The sequence below is a fragment of the Myotis daubentonii genome, chromosome 8 (assembly GCF_963259705.1).
Source record: "Myotis daubentonii chromosome 8, mMyoDau2.1, whole genome shotgun sequence".
NCBI classification, from domain to species: Eukaryota; Metazoa; Chordata; class Mammalia; order Chiroptera; family Vespertilionidae; genus Myotis; species Myotis daubentonii.
Genome location: NC_081847.1, coordinates 82,744,828 through 82,767,720, shown reverse-complemented (window position 1 = coordinate 82,767,720; position 22,893 = coordinate 82,744,828). Strand labels below are relative to the sequence as shown.

General features: G+C 41.9%; 1 protein-coding gene across 1 annotated transcript in view; it reads right to left on the bottom strand.

Annotated features, from left to right (window-relative positions):
- Positions 1-22,893, bottom strand: part of SLC14A2 (solute carrier family 14 member 2) — a 375,636-nt gene that overhangs the window by 143,181 nt on the left and 209,562 nt on the right. Inside the window, exon 3 of the mRNA XM_059707198.1 lies at positions 18,410-18,501. The gene's annotated coding sequence lies outside the window, so the exon portion shown is untranslated. The remainder of the gene's footprint in view (positions 1-18,409; positions 18,502-22,893) is intronic.

Below are 22,893 nucleotides of genomic sequence, written 5' to 3'. Positions count from 1 at the left end.
GTGAGTATCACCAAAGTCACCCATCAAAGATGGGATTGCGGTGGGTGCCAGAAAAATATAGAAGGAGGTGAGGGAGAAATGCTCTGTGCTCAGCTCTGCCTTGCACTAGTAGGGGGGTTTGGACACCCTCACCTCTCAGGCTTCAGGCTGTTTCTCTGGAAAGTGGAAGACAGATCAGTTTCTCTCTATGGCCTCCTCCAGTCCTGACCCTGAAGGAGCATCGTCCATTTTTTGGTGCGGCAGCCGCCCAGGCCATGACCCCACAATGCTCTGTGTACCAGGAGAAGCAACTACTTGGCTCCCATGCCAAGCAGCTCTATAAATAGAATTTATCTTAAAGGCTTTCGGTCTCAACACCTCTTTTGAGAACAAAGAGGCAGGGTGAGGACCCGCCGAATGCAGAGCCGTGGCCATTAGAGCAGCGACTGCCAACCTAACATGACCTGGCCTTCCTGGTCTTAACTTTGCCATTCTGTTTTCTTCCCCCTTCTCTGTCACCTCAATGACCTGAAATGCAGTCACAATCTTTTCTCAGCTTTCCTGTAAATGTCTTCTCCTCTTCTTTTAAACCTTGATCTGTGTGTCATTCTTTGACCCACTATAGCTTAGAATATAGCAAAGGCATAGTACACATTGATTATTGATTGATAGGAGCACTGATGAATGTATGATCGAGCCTGTTAGCTGACTATAGGGAGGTGATTGGGCTTTGATGGAGAGAAGGGTGGATTTTCTGATCGAGGAGAAAGTGAAGGGCAGGACTCAGAGGCTGGTGGGAACAAGGCTTGTGGGAGACTTGAGGATGGTGGCCTTGGTTCGCGCGCGCGCGCGCGCGTGTGTGTGTGTGTGTGTGTGTGTGTGTGTGAAAGAGAGAGAGAGAAAGGGAGAGAGAGAGGCTCTGCCACTGTGTGGGCCCTGCAGGGAGGCCAACTACCTTCCTTTGCTGGGAGTAGGGAGAGGTGAGTGTCTCTTTCCCAAATGTCTATTTTCCCAGGAGGGTCATTTTCTTTTTTAAAAATATATTTTTTGTTGATTTCAGAAAGGAAGGGAGAGAGAGAGAGAAACATCAATGATGAGAGAGAATCATTGATTGGCTGCCTCCTACACACCCCTTACTGGGGATTGAGCCCCCAACCAGGCATGTGCCCTTGAGCAGAATCCAACCTGGGATCCTTCAGTCTGAAAGCTGACGCTCTATCCACTGAGCCAAACCAATTAGGGCCCAGCAAGGTGATTTTCTCCTCTTGGCATGGCCCGCCTCACTCCCAGTTCTGCTGAGAGAAACCCAGCAGAGAACAGGCGGGGAGAAAGTGACATGTCCCAGTCAGCTCCTTGGGAAGAAGATGAGAGGGAGGCAAAGCCAGGCTTTGCGCCGCCTCCCATGAAACACGTAGGCGGGTCTGTACACAAACATCGGCTCATACAAATAAACTAAACATGGCCAAAAATAACAGAGAAGGCAACAGATGCTTCCAATTAAAATGTCGGCGTCTCCCGAGACTCTGTGTTCTCATGTGCTTTGGGTGCTTGGGGCTGAGGACTACTGGAAGGGACCACATATGGAAATCTGTGTGCATTACACCATGTCGCAGATGCCACTTAAGACACTACCCTGCCCTCAAAACTAACACATTGGCTGTTTCTGGGGTGTAGACTGTGGATGCAGGAAAAATCAGGAAGTGGGGAGACAGAGTGATTGCTCCCACTATGTCTTGTAGGAAGTGAGGGACCCAGGAGAAGGCTCAGGGAGTAGTATCATCATGTGGGCCCCTCACCTCAGTTTTCCGTCCTCTTTGCCTCCATTTCTTTGTATTCAACACTGTATAAAAGGATATCAGTTTAGATTAATAACAGGAAATTTTAGAGGGAGAAGGCTGTCAGAAGGATGTGTGTAGGGGGCAAAGGGCCAATCCCCACTTTGTGCCTTAGTGGTGATGGTTAAAGGGACTTAAGACACTGGACACATCCTGGACGATGTAAGCAGCACACAGGGTCCTAGCTTCCCCCTCTCTGCTGTTCTCCCAAATCCTTAATAAAGTTATTCCTTTCAAATTGGCTACACTGTTTACTGGTAATTGGTCCTCATCCCCCTGTCCTCCCAAAGTAGCTCTGTTTTGTTGTGCTTTTCTGCGAATTCTCTTTCCAGCTTCAATTGGGTAACAGCTAGACTAGCATAGCTCAGTGGTTGGGCATCGACATATGAACCATGAGGTCATGGTTTGATTCCCAGTCAGGGCACATGCCCTGTGGGCTCAATTCTTGGTGTGGGGTGTGCAGGAGGCAGCCAATCAATGATTCTCTCTCATCATTGCTGTTTCTATCTCTCTCTCCCTCTCCCTTCCTCTCTGAAATCAATAAAACTATATTTAAAAAAACAGAAAAACCAATGAAAGAGGCAAAGAAACATCAGAGGAGTAGAAAGAAAACTAACATTGTTTTCCCCAAAATTTCCCCATCCCCTTGAGCCAACAGGGATAATTCTGATAAATAAAATCTCTTTCCAATTATTTTTATTATCATCACTATTCTAATAAAATCCACATTTTATAGCTCAAGATCCAGCTAGAGTAATGTCCACAGACAGAAAGAATAATGGAGAAATTAATGAACTGAGTCCTCATTTGTGTTTCTGTATGGAAAGATGATAATTTGTTGGACTTAATAAGCTCCTGGATGGAGTTGCTACCATAAGCCAGTGTTGCTAGGCCTGGGTACCAACTGGGTAATGCAAGATGTGCGACTCAAATATTTTTATGTAAATTCCCATTTTCATTTCTTAATGGTCACTATTACTAACCAGATACGAGAAAGACCTAGCCACAAAGCAAACAAACAAATGATTCGTTTTGACAACAGCAGCTTAAACAGGACGTTAATTAGCAGCTATAGAGACGGGAAGGTCCTGGATGGGAACAATTACACAGACAAGCCCACCGGTGAGGCTACCGTGTGCCAGGGTCCCTTCCCTCACCATATGGCTGCAGTCTGGTGAATGGCTTGTTGGCAATTCATTACCATATCGCTTGGAACTCGGGAGTGAATGGTGTATGATTAGCCAGTTCATTATGCCATCCTTGGTACCTCAAGGGGACCCTGAGGGCTTGCCTCTCCCATCGTGTTATTTTAAGGACATACGACAGGGAAGAAACAGCCCTTCCTTCCCCAGCTGCCTCAAAGTACTGCTTGCTGGAAAGTTTGCTGGAATAGAGATAGGATCTTTCAAAAGAAAATAAACAAGCAAAAAGTCCCCACTGTCATGAACTGTAGCCACAGCTGGAATCGTTGGAACATTCCAGGGCATAAAAACAGAGATTTCCTCCTTTGTCCCTTCCATCCTACTGAGGACACACCAGCCAACCTGTGAGCACATTTTAGCTACAGCAAGAACGTGATTGGGGAGAAATAAATACCATTATAGACCAGGATGTAGGAAGCCTTGGTTCTCGAAGGGGCTCTATTACTAACTTGGGTAAGTCAGCTTGACCCTCGATCCTTAGCTTCGGAGCCCTGTAAAATGGACAATCCTCTCTCTTACCCACTTCCCAGTGGCGTGGGGGAGGGGGGCATCACAAGAGAAGGTTCTTTGATGGGAAAATCATGCAGCTGATTACGTTGTATCAGATCAGCAGATGATCTGTATCAGAGAAATTTATTTTCAAATCATTAGCACAGGTGGACAAAGAAGAAAGGGCCCAGCCTCACTCATTGGATCTACCACTGATGAGGGTCTCCCCTCCTCTGTAATTTAGTGTATGGGACTTTGGGTAAGGGGGAAAAAGGGGAGATCAGGCCTGAGAACCAACAGGAATGTGCCTCACAGGGGACCTGACATAGTAGCCTGATATAGGACCTGAGGAGTCATAAGAACATTAAGACAGGAGGGTGACATTGACAAACAACCAAAAATAGAAGGAATAGGAAAGAGAAGGAGGACACCTAAGAACCAGACATTGAGTTAGTTCCATGAGTTAGTTCCTTGATTCGCTAGGCATTTGGCTGGAAAGGGATGTGGTCCTCAATGAGTGCAGAGTAGCGACAATTCTGTACTGGTTAACATGTGGAGCATGGAGACGCCCGTGTACAGCTTGTTCTGTGAAGTCCCCTGCAGCCCATCCTCCAATCCTATAAAACCTGCCTCTAGGGCAGGGGTGGGCAAACTTTTTGACTCGAGGGCCACAATGGGTTCTTAAACTAGACTGGAGGGCCGGAACAAAAGCATGGATGGAGTGTTTGTGTGAACTAATATAAATTCAAAGTAAACATCATTACATAAAAGGGTACGGTCTTTTTTTTCAATAGTTTTATTCATTTCAAACGGGCCGGATCCGGCCCGCAGGCCGTAGTTTGCCCACGGCTGCTCTAGGGTATAATCCCAGGGCTGAGAAAAGGGGCCAGCATCCTAAAAACATACACAATACCATTATGTGTCATAAACACGATCATGCCTCTGCATTGTAATTGGACCTGTAAGAAGCATGCTTGCCACAATCAATAGGAATCACACATTCAATTAACTCTAATTTTGTTTCCCTCTTAGAATTCAGAGGAGCTCTGAAGAAGACTTTCCACAGCCCAGAGCCTTGGTAAGAGCTGTACAGGGTACTCTAAAATGAAGCCTTCTTCTTGTGATAAATGTCCCCGTAGCAAACAGTGGAGGCATTAAAAAAAGAAAAAAAATTGCTGATCATTTTTAAAGAAAATACAAAACCCAAATATGGGTCCTTCTTTGAATCTGTGGTTTTAAGGAAGCACTGTCCAGAAAGTGGGTCTAAGGTCTGAGTCTGACGCTGATTCATGGTGCAACCCTGAATGTGTCTCTAGATCTCAGTTCCCTCAGTTACAAAGTGACTATAAGTTACACTGGATTCCATTGAACAGAGAATCTACACTAATAAAAGAGAAACATGCAAATTGGTGTCACACTGCTACGCCCACCAGCCAATCTGAGCAACTATGCAAATTAACCCAACAAAGATGGTGGTTAATTTGCATACGCAGGCTTGGAGCGAAGACTGAAGACTGAAGACTGAAGAGGCTTGACTTCTCTGCTGTGGCCAGACCAAAGGCCTGGGTTCCTGGTGCTGGAGGAAAACTGGGGCCAGCAGCCAGGGGAAGGAAGGCCTATTGCATGAATCTTTGTGCAACAGGCTTCTAGTCTCTAATAAAGCATTGCACGAAGCATAATCTAACAGATCAGAGTGACAACAGAGATCCAGAGTGGTGCCCTTGCTTTATGGATGTTGCAGAATAAATTTGGGTACTTTTCAGCCCTATCACTCTAGCATCCATGGTTCAATATTGTTGCCTATATTGACGAGATTTGGGGATGTGGTGACCCTGGTCAGCAACACAAACCCTATATATGAAGCTGTTCCTATGGGAATGAGATGTGTTTCATGGTTCATTCTTCATATCTGGTGACCCCAACCAAACACATGCCAGGTACTCTGCTAGACACTGGTGTACAAGGATGAGAAGGCACAGTACCTGCCCCAGAGAAGCTTATAATCCAGTGTGGGCAGTTAGACCTAAGAGTCTACAGTACAAGATGGTATATGAACAATAGACTATCAGAGAGTTGGTTTCTCAGTTTTTCTCCCAGGCTCACCTGCATTGGAATTATCTGGGAAGTTTGCTCAAGGCACATTTCTGCTCCACTCCTGCCTCATGAATCTGAATCTCTAGGAGTGGAACTTGGGATATGCCTGTTTAATATGCCCTATGAACTTTTGTATTGTAGGCACTTTGACAGTAACACTACTATAAGGTAGAAGAGAAAAGTCAGTTTTGAGTACTGATGCTGAAGGAACAGTCTGCAGGGTCTATGGTGCTGAGTTTGAAGTTGATTGTTGTTCTATAATAGATGATTCTGAACTATCCTCTTCCTTGTGAAGCACCTGATACTGGCTAGTCCCTGGCTGGTGATGATTCTGCCCGGCTCAGAATCTGGCTATGGAGCTGACGAGTACCCTGGGTGCTCAGCCCCCTCGGCAACCTCCCACTCCCCAGTCAATGACATTTGTGCAGGTCACCAGGCATGGTCACTTCGCTTCCTGTCACTCCTGCAGCTCAGTGAAGCTCTCAAGTTTTAGCCTGATTTTAAGGTTCATTGTTGGTAAGATGGAAAATACATCTGTGCCAGGGGTATTGTTGAGTAGATTGAATGAAGTAATGTAAGTAATATCCTTGGCTCAATAAATGTTAGCCTCCCTTCCATTTCCTCATCCTCCTGCACATACAGCCCCAGATACTTGTCCCTTCTCACTTCTGCAATGAAGGGTCCATTTCATCCCTCCCAGGTCTTAGAGACTGTTGAGAAATTCTTCTTGCTGTGTTATCTGATTTTGACTTGGCTTGTCCTCACCAGATAGTAGTTAATCCCTCCCTTTGAACAGCACCATGGAAATCCTACCTCTTTATGAAACTAGGTATAACCTGGTGCAAAGGAAGAGATGGATCAAGTTTAAGCTTGCCAGTTTGTCTGCATCTGTCCCTGACCCCTACCACCCTGGATGTGAGCTCAGCACAGTGGAGCACAGAAGAAAGGGCTGAGAACACGAAGGCATAATGATTCCAGATGCCAAGGTCTTTCTTGGGGAGCTGGAAACCTGTGCATACTACTAGAGGTCTGCACACACACTTCAGGGTTAAACCAGGAGTTTAGGCCAAGGAGTATTTTATGAAACCCAGAATATCAGAGAAACAACAGTGTTCCTGGGGTGGGTTCAAATATAGGCCAAGTGGCCAGGAGGAGTGATTATTTCTACAAAAGATAATCTTTCTCACACACTATATTCTTTCTCTCTATATCCCCTTTTAAAAAAGAATAAGTAGCCAATTATTATCAATTTATTTGCTGCTTCTTATAATTACATTACTCATGATTAACTCATTGAAGTCTAATTTGACTCAAATTATTTTGTAGGAATGCTCTGTTGTTGGGCATGGTGGGATGTTTGAGAGTGCATCATCATTCTATTGAGCTCACAAAGCTCAATTAATGCACATGGTGAGGGACAAAGAAGAGGATGGGAAATGGCAGGCGCCTGAGTTTTGTTGGGTTGCAGAGTCCCTCCACATTCATTATTTCATTTGATACTCCCACCAGCTCTATGATGTAGCTAGAGTAGCTATCATCATCTCCAGTTTACAAACTGGGAAATGAACCCAGGTCATCATAACATGCTGTCAAAGACAGGAATCAAACCCATGTTGACACCTGCTGGTGGGCACATCTCTAAAGATGTTAATCAATGATTTTAATGGTAATCAACTCTGCAGTATTCTGAAGTTTCCAAAACGTTTTCAAATTCCCAATCTCCTGTGTGATAGGGAAGGAATTATAATGCCTATTTTTATAGAGGAACCAATTTTGATTCAAGTCTTTAAGGTGTGAAAACTGGGCTGACAACCCTGGGCTCCTGCCTTCTGATAAATGGCTTTACTTCATTAGGGCACCCCATGAAAGCCAAGAACTTACTAGGAACATGCGGTTTAAAAGCAACAGGGAACAGCTACATGGCATCAGAATTCCATTTTACAAAAGGCTATTCTCTGGGACAGAGGCTCTTAATTTAGGGAGTTCATCGCCTTCCTCTGAAATAATATTTATTTATATATGCATATGCATGTATAAGTATACATAAACAATATTTGGGGGAGATTCTTTAAAACTTCTATCAGGTTTTCCAAAAAAGTATGTGACTCCATCTAGTGATTTAGATGATTCCGATCTCTTCTCCCCAGTTGAGGACTAAAGTGGTGGGTGGGTCTTGGGACTGGGAAAGAGGTGAAAAGGTTTCAGGAGAGACCAGGGGAATAGGGTCCTGTAGGCTGAAGGAGGCGAATATTTTAAGATGTTGGGTCCAAGCAATGGTTATACAGTGTCAAATGCCACTGAGACCAAAGGCTTGGACAGGTTGCTGTATCTGGCAGTTAGAGAAGTTTCTGTGGAATTGTGGGAGCAGAAAGCAGCCAATGAGGTGTTAAAGAAGGTGAACCTGAGGAAGGGAAGACAGTGAGTATGAAAGGACTTCTTTAAAGTCTGGCAATTACATGGAGGGATGAAATGCAAGCTTGTGGGGAAAGCAGGGCCAAGGAAAGTTCTTTCTTTCTCTCTTTTTTTATTTCCCTCAAAAATGGAAGATGACATGTTTGTTAAGAAAGAATCTAATTGAAAGGGAGAGACCAGGAGAGAACAAAGGAGCCTAATTGGGGGACAGTAGGGGGTGAATCCTCAGCTGAGATGGAGGGTTAACTTTAGAATAGATTTGAGACTTTCCTGAAGCAGGAGTGGTGATGGGGGAGAGAGAGGTGAGGATATAGAGAAAGTGTTAACTTTTCGCACATTTCCTGCCAACTTCATCTACAACATTACTTATGGCACTTAGAGCAGGCAGCAAGCTACGCCATCCAGGCGGGCTGTTCCTGTCACCTCCAGACACACAGCCCCTTGGCTCTGGGCACTGCCCTTCCTAGCCTTCTCTGAGTCTCTCCATTTCCCAGGCTGGCACGGACCCTGTCCTGAGGCTTCTCCAGCTGTTCCTTATGGCCTCTCCTTGAGCCCCCAGCTTCACAGAATTCTCCTGGGGGTGATTTCAATAGTAAAATACAGACATGTATTTGGGCCATGGTTGTCTCTGTTGTTAATTGATTTTATTGCTAAGCCTTTTAGAAAAGTTGCTTTACACAATCAATGTACAGATATACCACTTTATGGGTATAAAGTAGATGACGTGTGGCAATTTCTGCATAAAGCCTTTTTCTCTGGGTCTTGGACAGAAATGGACCTCCATATTGTTTCTAAGGTGCAATCAGAGTCTTCTTACTATTTTACTTTTAGGACCTGTCCTAGGGACATAACCTCTTAAGTCTATGAAGGCAACCTTTTCAATAAGATCCTGAAGCACGTCTGAAGGCTTCTTTCCTACCACTGAAATTCTCCAGGTATTCATCTCCAATTTTCTGTTCTCATAAGGGTGTTCAGAGGGTTTCGAAGGCTGTCTATTACCAGATTGTGAGGGTATCTTCCTTAAGCTCCTAAGTCATTGGGCCATTTCCTTTGGGATTTTGCTAAATAGCGGCCATCCACCCTACTGTGAGGACTGTCCACTGGCCAGACTATGGCAGTGCTGGGCTCCCTTTTGAATCCCCCTTCTTCCTTGGGGATCCCATGCCTACCGTTTTGTATCTAACCTGCTCATTGTCAGCCCAACACCACATTGTGGGTACAAGGAAGTGGTAGGTGAAGTTGGAAAGGATTTTTGCTGGGGAAGCTCATAGCCAGGTATTATTCTTGGCCATCCTTTAAAAAAGAATATCCTTTCTTTTGCCCCTCTCACCCTACTTTACTACTCTCATCTGATGAACTGTTTTGTATATATTTATCCTTTCAGTTGAATGTGAGCTCCATGAGAACAGAGATGCTTTCTGTTTTCAACGTGCTGTGTCCCCAGTGCCTGGCCCTTGGTAAGAGCTCAATACATATTTGTTAAATCAATTTTTGAATCAATGTGGTAGTCAGGTCACTACTTCCTAGAGTCTGAGACACAGTGAATCATAGTGAGGAAAGAGTTGAACTGGGAGCCAAGAAATTGAGGTTCACCTTCGTCTCTGTCATCAGCCTCCATGTGCCTCACTCCCACTACCTGTAAGGTGAGCTAGCCCATAAAGCCCATTATACACTGACATTCTTTGGATTTTTGAAAGGAAGAGAAGCGTAGGAGAGGATATAGGGTTTGTTGATATTCGGGGTGGGTTTATGTTCTGGCTTTGACACCAACTTGGTGACCTTGGGAACTTTTTTGAGTTCCCAACCTTTTTGAAAAATAAGGGTACTACTTCTGCTTTCAGAGAGGGTTGTGTGCCATGAATAAATTGTGTGTGTGAAGAATTGGGTGCTACTATCAGGTTGGTCTCAGGGATGGGAATGACCTTCGCTCATTCATCTTCACACTTCAACTGTCCGGTTTAGAAATAGACCACCATGCTAAAGGGCATGGAGTACGGCCCTTCAGCAAACTTGTGTTCCCACAGGAACCTCACCCAGCCTTTGCTCATATCCACTGCTAACGTCCCTGTGGTGGCCTTCAAGATCTCAGCAAGCTGGTGAGACCTGTGGGCTGGAGCATCCCAGGTTCTGGGAGAGTAGTGCTTGGTCTCACATCAGAGACATTAACGCCCTTTCTTCTCTTTTCTCTGGACTTTCGGCAGCCACACTGACGATATTTGATTGGCATCTCTTATGAATCATCATACATAAGTGATCAAATTCCCTCAAGTGCCAGAGACAAGTTATTCACAAGTGTGTCTTTCCCTGGATATCATGGAGAGGACCAGGGAAGCAGTGAAAATGGCTCTTTAGTATGACAGCAAGGTGTTCCCTGTCCCAGCAGAAATGCACAAAGTTGGAGCTGAGTCTCAGCCTTGACTTTGGTCATTGCTCCTCTGACCTGTCCTCAAGGCTTTTAGCTCACTCTGTTCTGTAGGTCACCAAGTGGCTGCGTGGCATTTTGATCTTGTCATTTTGCCACACCCCTTCCCCTCCTTCCTGCTTCATGCCTGGATGGTGACCGTCTCAGATAATGACGTGACCTTGGAGATGGAACTCAAACACCTAAGGATGACACAGCAGAAAGATGAAAAGATCCTGAGTCCTGGACATCGTGCCACCACCATATTAGCCCCTGAAATCTGAACTGCCTACCTCTGAAATCCTCTCCTATTGTATTTAAGCCATTGTTATTCCTGGGCCCTAGTCCTAGCCAGAAGATGTTTTTGATGCCCTGGCAGAGCCAGGGCTGGCTGGGCCCCCTGTGTGCCTTAACTATCATGCTTGGCAGTGCTTCTTTCTTGCCCCCACCGCTCCTGTGTGTGGAACTGTCTCAGTGTGTGTACATGAGTTGAAATCCAAAGCCACAATAATTTCAAAGCTGTCAGCTTGTGTCCTGCGGACTCATGCTCCCCACTGCCTTCTCATTTCCACCAGAGGACAAAAAGGTGGCTGGTGAATAACTCTCTTTCCTCAGTTGTTTCCTCTATCAAACACAATAGCCACAGCACAGAGTGTTATAATGTTAACATCTTGCTAAATTTGCTTTAGTTTATTTGTAATTAAAGAAATAACACATTATAGATTCAGCTCAACCCTCTGGGAATGGTCCTTGAGCCTCTTTTCCTTCTTCCTCTGAGAAACCACATACATGTTTGAATCCATAAGTGAGAGACAATATTGCTTTGTATGTTTAAACAAGAAAGTGAATGGTATATTAATATGATTTGATTCTTTTCACTCAGCTTGGGTTTTCCAGAATCATCCTCTTGATGCATCCTCCAGCTCACCGGGGCTCACTGCTCTGGAATGTAACTGCCTCTTCATTGTCCTATCGATGGGCATTGAGATTGTTCCCTAATTTTCAATCTTGCAAATAATGAAATAACAAACATCCTCTTACATGTCCTGTTCCACATAGGAGTGAGTTTTTCTAGGGCATATATCTAGATGTAAAACTAGTTGTCATAGAGACACATTTCTTTCACGTTTACAAGGTATTTCCAAATTGCTCTCTGAGGGGAGTAACACAATTTACACTCCCTCCAGAACAACAGTGCCCATTTCCCACAAAAAACTTGGTATTGTTGAACCATTTCGGTTTTGACAGTTGGTGGGTGCGAAATGGCATCTCTTAGCTTTAATTGGCAGCTCCTTGATCATTAAAGAGGTAGGACATCTTTTCATATTTGTATAGACCATTTTGATTTACATTTCTGTAGACTGTCTATTTTTATGTTCTGTCTCTGTTTCTATTGTGTTGTTTGGCTTTTTTTTTTTTGTAAACTCCCCCCTTCCCCAATATTGTAAATATTAATTCTGTGTTGATCAAATGCATTGTAAACTCCTCCTGCAAATCTCTCACTTGTCTTTTGGCTTTGTTCCGGGTGTCTTTGGTCATATAGAAGTCTTCAGTTTTAATGAAATCTAATTTATTCATTTTTTTCTTTTGTTCTTTTTTTGAATCTTGAGAAATCTTTTCCTGATTAGATATAAAAATGTCTTCCTGAATTTTCTTCTAATAGTTTAAGTTTTTTTGGTGTTTTTGGTTAATCCTCAATTGACAATATTTTTTCCATTGATTTTCAGAAAGATTGGAAGGGAGGGGAAAGGGGTGGGGAGAAAAACATCAATGTGAGAGAGACCCATTGATTGGTTGCTTTCCACATGTGCCCAACCGGGGCCGGGGATTGAACCTACAACCCAGCTATGTGCCCTTGACCAGGAATCAAACCTGTAATTCTCCAGTCCAAGGGCCAACGCTCCAACCACTGAGCCATGTCAGCCAGGGCTAAACATTTTGAAATAACTTTTAGCCTTACATCAATTTGGAGTTTATTTGCAATACTTTGTGTATGAAATACAGCTCTAATATTAATTTTCCAGTAAGGAGAGACAATTGTTGTGATACTATATATTAAAAAGTTTGTACTTTGCTGATTTATTTGTCACCACCCCTGTCACATACCAAATTTCCAAAAATGCATGAGTTTCTTTCGGGACTTTTGAATATATTCCATTAGTCACTGTATCCCTATGCCTCAATCATGCTGTTTCATCATGGGTTTTGATCTGTGGTATAAGTCCTTTTTTCTTTGTATTCTATCTCAAAACTCTGTTGGCTATTCTCATACCTTTTTACTTTTATATGAATTTTTAAATATATTTTTACCAGTTTTATTGATATATAATTGACATACATCATTGTATAAGTTTAAGGCATACAGCATAATGGTTTAACTTACATCTGTTGTGAAATGTATATGAATTTTGATTAATCTGTTAATGAAATGTTTCCTTCCTACCTTTTTCAGTAGGTACTTTTCTTCTACCCCATTCCTATCCCAAAGATTTGGGCTCCAGGTCTAACTCTGCCACTCAGTGGCCATCTATTCTTGGGTGAGAATCTAACTTCTCTTTGGTTTCCTCATCTGTCAGATCTGCTCTGCCTATCTCACAGTGTTGCTGAGCTGACCAAATGAGATAAGGACGTGAGAATGTTTTGGAGAGTTAAAAACACTGAGGTAATGTAAGAAAGAGTTAAAAACCAGTAACCTCAGGACTGACCTGAGACAAAATGTGAAATTCAGATTATTTTTCCCTCAGCTTTCTGCTTTCTTTACCCTTCCTGGCTCTCTTTTGTCCCCAAACTTCCAGGGTTGTGGGACACAAAGGTCTTTTATCAGGGTAGACTCTCCAGGATAATGTATTAGAGACAACTTGTGTTCAAGAGGCTTGGGTCCGATTTCAGACTCTAGCTTTGTGACTTAAGGTTAGTCACTCAAACGCTTTGAATCTCAATTTATTCATCTTTACATAATTTCCTCCTCAAGAAGTATTGTGAAATTCACAAGAACTAATGGAGATTAAAGTGCTTGGTAAAATGTGAAGCCTTACAAGAATCAGAAGGCGTTATTATTATGTTCTTGCTGAAAGGACTTATGGGAAGGCAATGATATTTACCGTGTTGAAGTGCTTTGCTCTCACCACTTGAATCAAGGCATACAGGAGAATCAAACTCATTTTTTTCTACAACTATGGCTGACCCAATACAGTGTCTACACAGTCTTCTATGAGATATAAGAAGTCCCTTTGTTAAATTCCATTTCTTTTAGACTTTGCAGCTGGACATGTGGAGAAATGAAGGTGGTTGGAGTCCCTGATGTCTGTTTGGACAATCAGAACTATTCTAGTACCGAGGCTGGGCTCAGCAGTGACTCAAGAGAGAGAGCCTTTGGGAGGGTAGGAGGAAGGAGAGTTCAAAGGTGAAAAAAAAAAGAGTCATTGTACCCTCCTTGCAGAAACCTTTCCATTAAAATGAACATTAAGGTCAGCCTTGATGTTCTGTGACAGGATTTCCCTAGGAGTGAACATATGGCAATGCCCTGCATCGTTTTCATCCTTGCTATTCAGATGACTGGAACATCTTTTGCTCCTGTGCCAAAATCAGACTTGGGCTTAGGCCAAATGACATTTATTGTTTTTTAAATATATATTTTTAATTGATTTCAGAGAGGAAGGGAGAGGGAGAGAGAGAGATGGAAACATCAATGAGAGAATCATTGATCGGCTGCCTCCTGAATGCCCCCTACTGGTGATAAATTCCCAGTCAGGGCTGTGGTTAAAGATGTGACTTTAGAAAGAAAAAAAAAGATCAGAGAGAGGCAACATTGTTAGCTTTGAAGATGGAGGAAGGGGCCACAAGCTAAGGAATGCAGGCATTTCTAAAAGCTGGAAAGGGCTAAACTATGGATTCTCCCAGAGTCTCCAGAAAAGAGTTCAACACAATCAATTCTTTGGTTTTAGGCTATAGAAGGCTTCTGACCGACAGAACTGTAAGATAGTAAATTTTTGTTACTTTAAGCCACTAAAATTGTGGTAATTTGTTATAGCACAATATAAAACTAACATACACCCCTTAGGTATCATCTTAATATGTGCTCATTTGTATGACCTTGGATATGCCTGTGTGAGCCTTAGTTTTCTTATCTGTAAAATGGTTACTTTGGGCCATAGTTTGTAAAACCCCTTCCAACTTCCCTATTTTGCAGCATTTATCTTGTCCTTCGAATGAGGCAGGTGTTCACCTGTCTATTTGATGACTATACTGAGGCAAGCATATGTGAGATGCTGCAGGGAGCAACAGAATGGCCATGTACCAGGGTCAGAGGTGACATATTCTTTCTCTTTATATAGCTCTCCCAGTCTGCCTATACTGATTTCTAAATTTCCTATTTCCATAACTCCTCATGGCCACAGGAAAAATGTATTTCAGCTGGTGGACAATTTATGAACCAAAGCCTGATGACTAATGGATTTTGTCATTTTTCTCTCTATTAGTGGACTTGCAGGTACAATTACAATTGTTTAAATTTGTTAAATAATTCATTAAGAGTTATAGGTATCAAGTTTAGAGGTGGGATAAAAGGTAGTAGTTTTCTGGTTGTTGGTGAAAGTTAACTCAGCCTTTAGGGAAATCCACGATTTTTAGGATTAAAATTTTTTTTTTACTTAGCCTATTTTTTGTTAGGGGTAAGTATAATGAAATGCCACTGTAATTAAAGTACTTATGAACTGATTAGACATAGCTGTTGTGAAAAAGAAAACACAACTGGAAACTAAAATGGGATAAAAAAATAGAGCCTTATTTGGCCCCTTCTCCCTCCTAGTGGGAAACCAATACAGTTGCCACTTCATTAACTGCTCTGTGTTAAGAAAAGCTGAGCTGACCACAAAGTAATGGCAATAGCACAGTGGTAATGATGACTCTCTGCTGCATTTATTTAGCATGCAATGCTTCTCCAAGCACTTTCTAGTTCCTTGTTTGAACCCAGTATTTCCATAAGAAAGTGGGGGAGGTGACTGGGGTGCACATCATCCACCTGATTTGACAGATGAGGGCATCGGCCTATAGAATCCAAAGGACCCTCATGATAACACAACAGTCAGCAGCAGGTCTGGGCCTGAGGGCTGCTCTCTACATTAAGACCCATGTCCATTATAGCTAATTGCTACTGGCAGTTGGAATCACCCAACACTGGGTCAAACATTGTCTCTAAAGACCTTATATTATAAACACAAGGCTACCAGAAATTGTTTTCTTTCTCACTAGAAAGAATAAAGTCACTAAAGAATTAGTCATTAAAGTTATCAGGGAAAGGCCAACAAGTTGAATGTAAGACAAAACAAAAAACACCTAAGAAAGCTAGATGTGGATTCCAGTCTGTCACTTGCCTCCCTAAGGTCGGTGATGCTGACCAGTGATGCTTCCATTATGCCAGAGTAGAGAAAAAGTGCCCACTTTTCCTCCTTCTCGGGCCCCAAGAAACTCATGTTTCTTGGAGCCCTGTACATTTTATGGCTTATGTAGAATGACATTACCAACACCATCACTACTTGCCCTTCCTCCCCACCCCTGACTGAGGTGCAGTTAGACTAATCTTAAAGGAGACAAGACAATCTGAGACCAGTGGTATAAAAAAGAAAAATCCTCAAAGGCATCTCCAGTTCATCTGAACAATGAGGGGTTGAGACTTCATTTCCTCAATGATTCAATTTTCCCCACAAGGTCTCAGTTTAAATTTGGTGTAGTAGTATCATCTTGACTTAAAAGACGTGGGTTTAAGAGTCAAATGGCCACTCTGGCTGAGCTAAAATGGGATCTTGGTCATTAACACTGATCCTCCATGATGCTCAGTTCTCTGACCTTTGAAATGGGTATAATAGTGGGTCTGTTTTCCACTTTATGATGGTGTCATGAGATGAGAGTCAAATAGTTAAATATAAATCAGTGTAGAGAAGTGATTTTTATTATTTGTGGTAGTGCTAATCATCATAATTGTAGCTTAATAGTAAAAATGATATCACAAGAACCAGCAATTGTCATAGTGTTGGTAAGGCAGGCGTTTCTGAGATTATTCGTCATATGAGGATACCTGCTGGAGAAGTCTCTCCTGTGTGGAGTTAATGCATGTTGTGGTTATTTATTTAGGGCTCCAAATCAACCCTGTGAGGTAGGTCCTATTCTTGTCATTTTGTATAACAAGAAACTAAGGCTTAGAGAGAGAGACACGTTTGAAGGCTGATATCTTGAGATTCCAGTGGCAGTGGTGGATTTTCGTCATTGGCAGGCACACCTGGCACTTTCAGTGTAGAACAACCTTGAGTCTTTAAAGCCCTATTATCAGTGGCTTGTTGCCTTAGGCCTGAGAGATTGATTAGAAATTCCTTCATGTGGGGCAGAAAGATTCATTATTCAGAGTAATTGATAAGTCAACCAATCCCTGCTCTATGATCAATGTATGAATGCCCACTAAGAATTTTCTCAGAAAGAACTTTCCAACACTATGACTTTTCCTGACAGAGCCCATGATGTATTTCCCCCTACCACAGAGGGGAGTAGTTGGGAAATTACTGCCAGCCAATGACTAACCCAAGGCCTCTTTCATCAAGGTGAGGCCCATGTGACTAGTTCTCTCCAATGAAATGTGATGTGTGTTGGCTGTAGAGCTAGGTGATAGGAAGTGGGTGTGGCACCTTTACTCCTTTCTTGTAAACCAAGTGGATGCAGAAGAGCCGGCATAAAACTCAGAGACTTTAGAAGATGGCAAAGCCACAAGATAGGAGGCACCTGGATTGCTGATCACTACTTAGACAAACACCCATTTCCTTATATGAGGAAAATGTGCTCTATTGTTAGTGAAACCAGCAACTAACAATAAGCATGTTTAGGTATTAGATCAAGAGACCAGAGATATAGGTGTAGGCTTTAACTAAATGTTTCAATTGCTTTGATTGTCCGGTAGCTTATAGTCAAAGATTAAGAAAGTATGTTAGTCATAGGCCTGCCTGTGAACAAGTCCCAGAAAAAATGTTTTAACGTACACTTTGCTTGCAATTATAATAAAAAGAATAGCTAGTTAAGCACAAAACAATGATAACTTAAAACAATAACAAAGGTCACTAGACGTTTAGTTGCTGCCTTTTGCTTTAGACAGAACATCACTGACACACAATTATGAGATATTCTGCAGGCTCTTGGTTCCTCAATCACCTGACCACAGCAACAAAAGCATCAGGCAAGATGACATCAGGAACTGAATTAATCAGACCAAAGAAACCACTGAAGTTTACATAGGAGATAACCAATCAGCTTTGCCCTTGACCCTTAAACCCTAACCCTCAAGCTCTGCTTTTAAAACCATTGATTACGAACCATTGAGGAGTTCAGATTTTGACCACTAGCTCACCATCCTTCAAGCTTGGCACTGCAAATGAATTTCTTTAATTTCACCTCTGTAACACTCAGTGTTCTGTGTTTGGCTCTGCTGTCTACTTGTTAAACAACCAAAAATCTATGTTTGGAAAAACAGTAGTTTCATAAGTAAGCAATCTTAAAATACCATTTACATTGCTAGAGAAGTTATTCCCACCCTGAACCAGTGGCATCCCAACTCAGGCCCTCCTGGTGGCATCGCACAGAAAACTAATGGAGTGTGGGGATTATAAATGAATTCATCTTCTCACTTACCCATCCCCTCTTCTTTTTCAAATTTACAAATATGTTCAGCAGTGCCAGATCTGTTCATCTATTTTTGACATACAAATAGAAGGTCTCCTTTTGGAATTCTACAGGGAAGGTGGCCATGTGGTCATGCTAGCTTGTGGCCTGGAAGCAACCAGAATTGAGTTGGGATGACACTGGCTCAAGGGGAGGACTCAGTTTTCTCATGTCAATCATAGTTGTGGTTCTAGTGACCTCAGAGGGAAAAATAATTTGATTTTCCATGGTAGTATTTTTGGTGATAATAATTGTTTTAGAAGACACAAACACAGCAATAAGTTCTAGAATGTACTCACAATGTCCTTGGTCACGGTACGATCAATGGATTCTATGAAGGGTCCTGTGAACTTCTATTTGGTCGACTTCAGGTAGTAAGCAAGAAGTAGTGCTGTAAAGATAGACGTGGATGGAGGTCAGAAACATGAAGTCTAGAGTATTTGATTGCTTTGTTTTTAATTTAATAACATTTAATCTTTTTAAAATTGTAAACAATACGTGCTTGTTTTAGAAAACACCAGAAAATACAGTTTAGGAAATAGGACATAAAACTTATCTGTCATACCACTACCCAGGCATAACCACCATTAACCCATGGTACCCTTACAGATTATTTCATGAACATTTATGTATATATGGATATATGTTTTCCTACTGTTTTTAATTTACAAAATTGGGACCATACTGCACATACTACTTTGTGACCTGCTTTTCTTTCATTGAATAAGACATTATGAAAATCTTTTGTCATAAATAAATTTCATCTCTGTGGTAGATGATTTCTAAGATGTCTCCAATGATCCTTGCCCTCTCATATCCTCACATTGTATAATCAACTCCCCTGGAGCGTGAGCTGGAATTCTGACTTATTCCCATCCAATAGGACATGGCAAGAATGATGGGATGTCAGCTCCGGTCTGATTTCTGTGATGAAGTCAACTGCTACATCATGAGCTGCTCTCTAGAAAATAGGGCAGTGAAACTGAGGCAAGAAACTGAGAGAGACCTTTGACCAACAGGCCAGAGGAACTGAATCCTACCAACAACCACTTGAGTGAGCCTGAAAGTGGATCCTCTCCAAGTTAAGCCTAGAGATGATTCAAACACCTTGACTGTAGCTTCTGAGAGGCTGTGAGTCATGGGACCCAGCTCAGCCATGCTTATAGATTCCTGACCCACAGAAACTGTGAGAAGATATATGTTTGTTGTTTTAAGCTGCTAAGCTCTGGAGTAATGTAGCCATCGATAACTAATACAAACCACTTAGTTTTTAATAGCTGTTTATTATTCCAATGTAAGGTTGTACTATAATTTACTCAATCCTTTTTATTGCTGCATATTTTGGTATTTTATTTTACCTATTTTATTTGTTATAAACAGGGATACCATGAATGTCATTGTTAGCTAAATCTTGGTACACAGTCTTCATTCTTTTCTAAATCCTTGAAGTGGAATAGCTGAACTTCAAAGGGTTTGCGTCCTTTAAGGTTTTGAGAGGCCATTTCCCAGTTGCTTTCTGGTAAAACCATACTCATTTACACCCCTGCTGGGTGTAGTTTCCCATGGCTGCTGACCCACACCAAAGGGTTTGTGTTTCTGAAGCATATTTTTGGTTAATTTCCACCACTGTGTCTTGAGCTCTGTCTCCATGCAAACCAGTTAGAAACCAAACCAAATACAAACACAAAAACCCAAGAATGAAGACCAAGGTTGAATCTTCAAAAGTACTAGATAATTTGAAGCTAAATAGTTTATTCAAAATACTATTGTTTTGAAAGAGTTAGATGGCTTCAACCACCCTCATATTGTAATTGTTATCTTTCAGTGAACGTTGAACTTCTGAAAACATGGTGATGTTCATATCCCCAAGGACTTACAAGGAAAACAACGATACTGGTTAAGGTCAACATAACACACAGTTTTTTGAAAACCTTAGCTTATTTCAGTCACACAAAGGATGACAATAAATTCAACTCTTAAAATTACCAAGCTGAATGGTCTGAATTCAATAGATTTATATTTTGGGGGAAGGATTTCACATACAAAGATATCACCACCATTTCCAAATTGCAAGTTCACTGTCGGAGAAGAATAAATATTTTAATGAATGCTATATATTTTAACAGGCTCTGAACCCTGCAGTTGGTTTAAGCTAAGGGTGCAATTTCAGGCATTTAAATAAGTAAATAAATGAGGAAGAAAATCCATGTTAATTGCAGTAATTTGCGGCACTTTCAATTTCTTAATTAAGAAATAAAATAGGATTCATTATCCATGCCCACTGTAGATGGCATACATAGATCACCATTATGACCACCCACAAGACCTGAAGTTATTGCCATAAATGAAATAGAGAGAAATCACTGACCAAATGTTCAGGAGCAAAGAGGGAGGAGGAAAGAGGGCCATGCAAAATGCTCCTCCTTAAAAAATGCTCTTCTTTCTGACCTTGGGATTGTATTATCCCACAATATCTCCCTTGAGCATGGAGACTTGCTCCTCCCCCCTAGTCGTTGGGATAGATTTTTCTCTCAAGATTCTTGCAAAACTTTCCTGAGCCTGTCTGGCCACCCTGGTGGCGTCAACGTTTCCCTGATCACCTGCCCGAGGTCATTTGTGTGCCTGGACTTCAGGTCCCTGCCTGTTCCATTGTCTTGGTGAGTCCTACTCATCTTCTACGAAGGTAGGAAGAAGAAAAGAACATTTTTTATAACCACAGGCAATCTGACTCATGCTGCCTTCTGAAAATGATGCATTAAATTAAACTAAGGAGAGTATATAATTTATCATACAAAAAGCACTTTGACAGGGACAAATGCTTAACCGGACAGGACACCAGACAAACTGGGAGTGTTCTGGACAGACCAGGATGCTTGGACTCAACAGCTGTTCTGACTGAGCCAAGCTGATCTTTTCTTGGGTCACACCCATGGTGAAGACCCTCGTGGAATTCACAAGGACTGAAATGAGTGTCTATATCTTTGTTGTTCCCCTTCTCAAAGGATCCTTCCTCCTCGCTGCATCTGGACAGAGCCCTGACCCTTGTGGGACCCGGGGGCCTGTTGCTGAGGGAAATGCGAACAATTATCTACATTCCTTATCAAAACAGGGTGCAGAATGGAATCATTCTGCCTTTATCTTTCTGATGATTCATGGTAAAGAAGATACAGAAGTTTTCCAATTTTAGAAGGAGGCCAAGGAGAAACAAATTCAAAATGCATCCATAAAAACTAAAGCCAAATACCAGACCAGAAAGAAAAACAGAACTCTATATAAAGTTTTCTCATAGAATTCACTGTTTCACATGTACCAGGTGCTCTGACTTGGCTCAGATAGTGAGTGACAGAAGGATTCTAAGAAAATATAATGAAAGATGGGAGAAAAGTGAGCAGGAGATCTTTGAACCATGAGAAATCACCATGGGAAATCTACCTCGTGCTGTTGCAAGGCAAAACAAGGAGAATTAGTTGTTGAAGCTCTTTTGAAAAGAGGCCTTAAATGTAGTTATGACTCAGCTATTACATTTGAGAATTTTTCATTCTTTTACTCATCATTTCATTGAATAAGTATTTATTGGGCATCTTCTTTTCCCCAGGTATAGTATTAGGTACAGGAGATTCAGAGGGAGGGAGACAGGGCTTTGCAGCCTTTTAAGGGACTTCTGCCTTTAAGATGGCAGTGTTAAGACAGGCCTGCCCACTTCTTTCTGAATTCATTCCAAAATGACAAGGAAAATGAGAAGCAGAAATGCAAACTTTATGTTTGTTGAGGAAGGGCTTCAAATGCAATGACATTTCAACCAGGGACAGATAGATGTTGAAAGATTGTCTGCTGCTGAAGACCTCAAACAAGGCTGGCAGAGAAGACCTAATCAAAGAGGGCAGATCCAACACCATCTTTGGGGAAACAACTTGTCTATGGAGAATGTACTGACTGTGAGAGCATCCCTGGATCCTGGTGGGCTCCGTCTAGAAGCAGGGGAGAGCCATCTCTGTAGGAAACAGTCTGATGGGGAGGCAGATTGGAGCAGATAGGTTCAATACTAAGCAGTCTTGCAACTCCAATCTCTTCTTTCTTCTGGGAAGAAGTCAGGGTTAAATCAACATATGCACATATGTGTGTGTCTCATAAGGTGCACCCTGTAAATGAAAGAGACTCTCTGCTGGATGGCATCATGGCCTGGCCCCAGCACCATAAACATTCTGCAAAATAGCTGGTTAAGAACAAGCTTGTCTCAAATATGAGTCAGAATAAAAAAGAAACCATCAGAAGAGTTCTACAAAGATACTGCAAGAAACGAAGGTAATGATTAGAGAAAACAAATAGACAAAGAACACATAACAAGATTGTGTTGCCATAGAGTTCAAGGAAACTGCCAAGCAAATGAGAATAGACAAATAGTAACAACAAAACTTAATGAAAAAGATCACTTATATAAAAGAAGAGCTCAAGGAAGAAATGTCAAGACAACTGAAAGAGCTCAGGAATGAAGTGGGGGAGAAACATACTAGTACTGTCATCACAGAAATTAGGGGTCCATTAGAGGCAACAAAAAGTTAAATAAACTCTACTCAAAATGAAAAAAAAGTGGGCTTAAGAATATGGTTGATAAAGTGAGCAAAACATAATGGGAATTAACGCTTTAAAAGGATTAGAAAAAGAACATGATAGTTATGGAAATTAAATAGATTTGATAGACATACACATATGCACAAATACACCAAGCCATATTTGACAAAGAATAATGAAAAAAAAATAGAAGATGTATTTGGAGAAATATAAT